This window comes from Miniopterus schreibersii, assembly GCF_964146895.1.
Source record: "Miniopterus schreibersii genome assembly, chromosome: 1".
NCBI classification, from domain to species: domain Eukaryota; kingdom Metazoa; phylum Chordata; class Mammalia; order Chiroptera; family Miniopteridae; genus Miniopterus; species Miniopterus schreibersii.
In genome coordinates this window covers 90,266,583-90,272,582 of record NC_138101.1, presented here as the reverse complement: position 1 = coordinate 90,272,582, position 6,000 = coordinate 90,266,583, and positions in this window count along the sequence as shown.

Here is a 6,000-nt window from a genome sequence, read left to right as displayed (position 1 = left end):
GGTGAGGAAGGATGGGGTGAAGAGGGCACATGCCTGGAAGGGACAGCAGTGGAGACAACCCAATGTGGGGGTCACAGTCCAGGTGGGAGGGAGGGGACACGTGCGTAGGGGCAGGGCGACAGAGCTGGTTACCAACAGGAAGCCTGACCCGATAACCAGATACTGCGGATGGGGCCCGCTTACTGCCAGAAAAGGGACTAAGAATGGGAAGGAAACAACTAGCATGAACCCTGCGGGATTAGATTGGGGAGAACTCCTGCTTTTCAATATGTTTCCAGAGAACTGCAGACGAATGTGCGCGGATGTACGTGTCCATCTGAACACACGGTCCCTGCTGCTCTGAGGGACCCGTGAGCAATGACAGCCCGGGAGCAACGCGCACCCCCACAGCCAGCGCCGGGGCCTTGGTTTCTAAACGTCCTCGCCCCTAAGAGGAATCGGGGCTTTTATGGAAAAGGCTGATTCTAGGGCTGGGGAGGAAACCACAGGGTGAGCCTGGAACATCCTGTTGCCCAGAGAGCAAGGAAGAGCTCACGGGAAAATGGGGACAGGTCAGAAAGACAGGAGGGCACCCCGAAAGGCCACCACGGGCCCAATCGGGGGGAATTAAGCACCAAAACAGTCAGCTTTCCCTTCTCCCTCGTGCCCACTTGTCTTTAACTGTCTCGGTGCAGAAGGGATGGCGGAATGAGGGCCCCAGCACCTGGCAGACAACATGGTGCCAGCTGATTCCAGCAGGAATCATCGCGGGCGCTGTACCAGCTGCGAGAAATTCAGAGGAGGGGCCAGGTATTGGCACCGCTCAGAGGACCCCGCACAAGGGATCTGTGACATACAAAACATAAATAGGAACTTCACTGTGGGCAAGCCTGGCAGACGCTTCTTAACCGCACGCTCCAGGTCAACAGCGCCAGGCCTGGAGCCGAGCGTGTGCCCCAGGTCGGCTGTGCTGGAAGATCCGCGTCGCTGCGGGACGCGCCCGCCCGGACGGCATAACCTGAGCTGCGTGAGGGAGCTCCACGCGGCCCCAGACGGGAGTCCACAGAATAACTGCCTGCACTCTTCAAACTGAAAGTCATGAAAAGCAAGGAAGCCTGAAGACTGTCCCAGATGAAGGAGACTAAAGAAACGGGACAATGGGCACAACACAGCGTCATGGATGTTCTTTGACTATAAAGGATATTACCGAGACAATAGGAAAATCTAAATGATATCCAAGATTAAATATTAATACTGAACCAATTTTAATTCCCCCATTTTGATAATTATACTGCAGTTAGGTAAGATAATTCCCTTTTCATAGGAAATGCACACTAAAGTACTGAGGAGTAAAGAGGCATGTTTGTAACTTTCAGATTTTATATATGTGTGTGTGTGCGTATGTGTCATACCTACATTTATATTTATCTAGGAAGAGAGGAGGGAGGAAGGGTAAAGCAAATGTAGTAAAATGTTAGCATTTGGGGGATGGTACCCAGGAATTCTTTTTACTATTCTTGCAACCTTTTTGTAAGTCTGAAACTGCCAATACAGAGTTTTCTAAAAGAAAAATAAATTGAGAAAAATTATTTTAACAAATTGTAACCCATTGAATAAAATAAGCCATGAGCCTATATTGATAAATGAGTCAATCAGAAGTGTAGGGAAGAGACCGTTGCATAGTCCCAAAGTACTTCCCTATAAAACACTAATTGCTTGTAAAGTGAGGAGGGAACATTACAGAGGAGAAACCAAGCAGGTACCACCCTCACTGACCCACATTAACATCACCAAGAATGGAGAAGCAACAGTGTAGGGCCCACCACAGGACACAGTTAGAGGAGTAGAGGACGACTTCTGTGATGCTTGGGCTAAAAATGCATAACCGAAATCTCATCATAAGGGAACATCAGAAAATCCACCCGAAGGACAGTCTACGTTACGGAGCTTACTCTTCAAAAGACTCAAGGTCACGAAAGTCAAGGAAAGACTAAGGGCCTGCTCCAGACTGAAGGAGACGAACACACACTACAGCTAAATGCAACCCAGGGATCTGAACAGGATCCTTTTGCTATAACAGACACTACAGACAAGTGGCAAAAATGGAAAAGAATATGAGGATGAAATAATAGAATGTATTCGTGTTAATTCCTGATTGTGAGGGTGGTCTGGTAGCAAGTGGAAGGTACTGACTGGTAGGAAATAAACACTAAAGGAATCGGGGTGTTGGCATAATGTCAGCAATTTACTCTCAAAGGGTTCAGGGGAAAAGAGTTCTTTGTACTAAAACTTGGAGCTTTCTCTAACTTTAACACTATTTCTAAAAAATAAATCAATAGAAAAGGGAAGAAGCCTTAGGCAAACTTTATTTCCCCACAAGACAAGATCTATGAATCAGGGTCTAAAATGACATGCGATGAGTCTAATGGCAATATAACTAACAATTGTAATACATCCCAACATTGATGGCAGCCACAGCAGCAGATATAAAAGTGATGTCTGTCTAAATCTTTAGGATCAAATATAGTGATAAAATTGGAATAGATAAAAAAGCTATCAATTAACACCACTAAAGTGTGAAGGACATTTTGGTGGTTTGGGTGTGGTTTAAACAGCTGGTATTTGGGCAGTTCCAGTATGTAAACCTCCATACTGCTGGCTTTCAGTTAGAAAACATGCTTGAAACTTAGATGCCAAGAAACATAGTTTAAAATACTATAAATTTTCATCACACACATGATCCAATAATATTTTTCTTTAATAAAGATCTCACATGTTATGCGTTTAATGGAAAACAATTATTGAAATGTTATGTAAACAGTCCAGTAAATAAATTTTTACTATTTGTTTCAGATCATATAATTTTTCTTCAAAATCTGTGCATATTCTCGTGACGTTTTCACAAGTAGATCTTGATGTGAAGTTCACCGAGTAACGGATCCTACAGGATAAGCTCTAAAGGATTCAGACCCAAATGCAGCAGCACCTGGAAAGAAAAGGAAAATTATATTCTTTATCTACACTACCACTAAGTATAAGTGTTAAGAAGAATGAAAACATCTGTATATGATGACAGTGCACAGCACAAGGTTACTGTGGCCTGTAGTCTGCCCGAGGATGCACACGGGATGAAGTGCTACTGTGGACACGAACAGCAGTGTGCTGGTTGCCAGAGGGAAGGGGGTGGGGGGCGAAGGGGGGTCTTAATATACAGTGATGGGAGAAGATATGACTCTGAGTGGGGGCACACAGAGGAATATACAGATCTTGTAACAGAAAGCCACCCCTGAAACCTATATGTTCATATTAACCATTGTCACCCCAATAAGTTTAATAAAGTGTTATATATAAAACCAAAACAAAAATAAACAAAACAGAATTGCTATCATGGCTAAGTAGCAGGCATCTGGCTGCCTTGAGGTTCATTCATTCACTCAACAGCCACACAGTAAGGAGCACGGCAGGCGCTGGAGTTAGAGGGGAAGCTGCTCAGGCCAACCCTGGACAGTCACCCGCTGTAAACTGAACAGACGGATGAGCAGGCAGCTTCCACTCAGCGCCGCATGTACCGTGGCGAATATAAAACAGGGCCCCACCGGAGCACACAGAAGGGACGTTCCAGTTGTGTGTCAGTATGGCTGGCTTTTGGGGAGCGGGGATGTGTAAGTTGATACCCGAAGGACACGGGAAACCTATGCCAGAAAGAGAAGGGCAGCAGATGCCAAGACTAGGGGTGAGGGGGGCTCCTGTGGAGCCGAATCGCCTCGTTTGCCAGACGCTGGAGCAAAGGGGCGGAGGAGGGGAAGTAGCGCCTAGAGACAAGTCTGAGTTATTTGGCCAAAACAATGGACTTGGTGTTTTTACTCCATGCAAAGGAATCTGGAGATTTTCCTGAGGGTAGAGGTAAATGACAAAGTCAGTGACTGGAGATCTAAATGTCGCCCCTCGGGTGATAGCTATGTGAACTGTAGCTGCTTCACTAAGTCCTGGTCCCTGGTCAAAACCTGAGAAGTGGGTGACGCCCAGATTTCTGGCAACAGTTTCAGCTGACATTCCATCAGCATCACAGAGGAAAGGAAGGGGGTGGCCAGAAAGGAGAGATGCACGGCCCGGCTGGGTGGCTCAGCTGTAGGACTGTCCCTTGCAACTAAAGGTTGCAGGTTCGATTCCCATCAGGGCACATACCTAGGTGTCCGGTTTGCTCTCGCGTGGGGGCAGGAACGGGAGGTAATCAATCGATGTTTATCTTTCACATCAATGCTTCTCTCTCTATCTAGCTCTCTCCCTCCCTCCCTCTCTCTCTAAAATCAGTAAAAACATCTCCTCGGGGGAGGATTTAAGAGAGAGAGAGATACACGGAGTTTTGAGGTTTCTAAAAGCTACGGGACGCGATGAGAAGATGCAGAATAAGCAGATCTTCCTCACGCTGCGCTTTCACTGTTCACTTGCTTTGGACAAGAAAACACGTGGTGCAGTCAGTGCCTGTCACCCGGACATGGAAAATGCCCTTCCCCACTTACAGTGTGTTTCAGAAATCAATGATGTTTCAATTTAATTAGCAAATTTTGGCAACATACCTTCTTTTAGTTTTCTACTTAGAGTTTTTTTCAAGCTCCTGCTGCATCTGCAGGAAGTCAAATATATTTATACTCTTTCAGTTTAATAAGAGACATTATTATAGGAATGAGAAAGAGCTTATGAAATGCGTCCTTTAAATAATGCTTTTAGAGACTAGACCTAACTTGGGATTGCGTAAACAGAAAAATAATCACATAAATAAAATAATTTTAGATAACAGAAAGCATGTATATGTAATGCTATTGAGATTAACCTGATAAAAAGCATAATTAATCTTGGTCTATTGAATAAACATAACTTCAGAAAAGTGATGTTTCATCCCATTGGTTCAAAGAAGTTCAAACAAGTCAAGTCATATTTCACACTGAGTGCATTACTTTGCAAGTCTTAGAAAAACTGCCCTTTTTAAAAGTTTTGGGGCTTGTTTTCCATTTTAATGAAGTCTTCCTTAAAGTGACTTTTCTATTCTTATACTTATAGAAAATTAAAATCTCAAACTATGTTCTATGCCATTAATTTTTCAACCTAAAATGACAAAAGCGGTACTGTCATAGGTCATGTGAAAATTCTACCAGCAAAAATAAATAAATAAATAAAGCTACTTTGCTGTCTGTTCTATGACTGAAACATTTCTTTCTAGAAATTAGGGATAAATTTGGAAACATTCAACTAATTATAATTATAGTCTTCTTCACTATAAAATGTGTGGGGATATTGCAAATGGTATTACATATCCCAATCTAGAGTATTCTTAACTTAAGCCTTTCCTGTAAAAGGTATCTTCTCCCTAAAAGCCTGAAACAGGGTTTAAAATACTCTGCTAAACATAAACACTGTGGCGATCATGATAATGTGATACCCAATGCCTTTCCAAATTTTAGGTGTGAAGACAAATTTGTTGCCTGAGATGTTCCCCAGTATTTTCAGAGGCTGTTCTCCGTCACACTTTACAAGAGCATGAGCGACAGGCCTTAGTACACGGAGAGGGTGGCAGCGACCTTGCTCGGCAGGCCTTGTGGTACTAACTCAGCACCTCACAGAGAGAGGCCTTTACTGAATCAATTTCATGTTACCATTAATAAACAATATGTGCAATGTAAAGCACATTTTTACACAACTTGAATTAAGAAACCACTAATGTAACTACCTTTTCCCCAAAAAGCACTTTTCCTAAATATTTACTTCTGTGACATTTATGCTTATTTCTAAGTGAGGATTCTGTTCAGATGGTGGAAGGAGCTTGAAGTCCAACATTCATAAGGAGAACACATCTGCAATTTTATTTATATTTTTCCATTTACCAAAAATATAGAAAGGTGAGGAACTTATGCACATAAAAACAATGCATCGGCAACTTTAAATTCAAAGGACTTATAATTAAAAGGATTTTTCTCACTACTGGTAGTTCTCAAACTATATCTAATAGGAATCTGAGTTTCCACC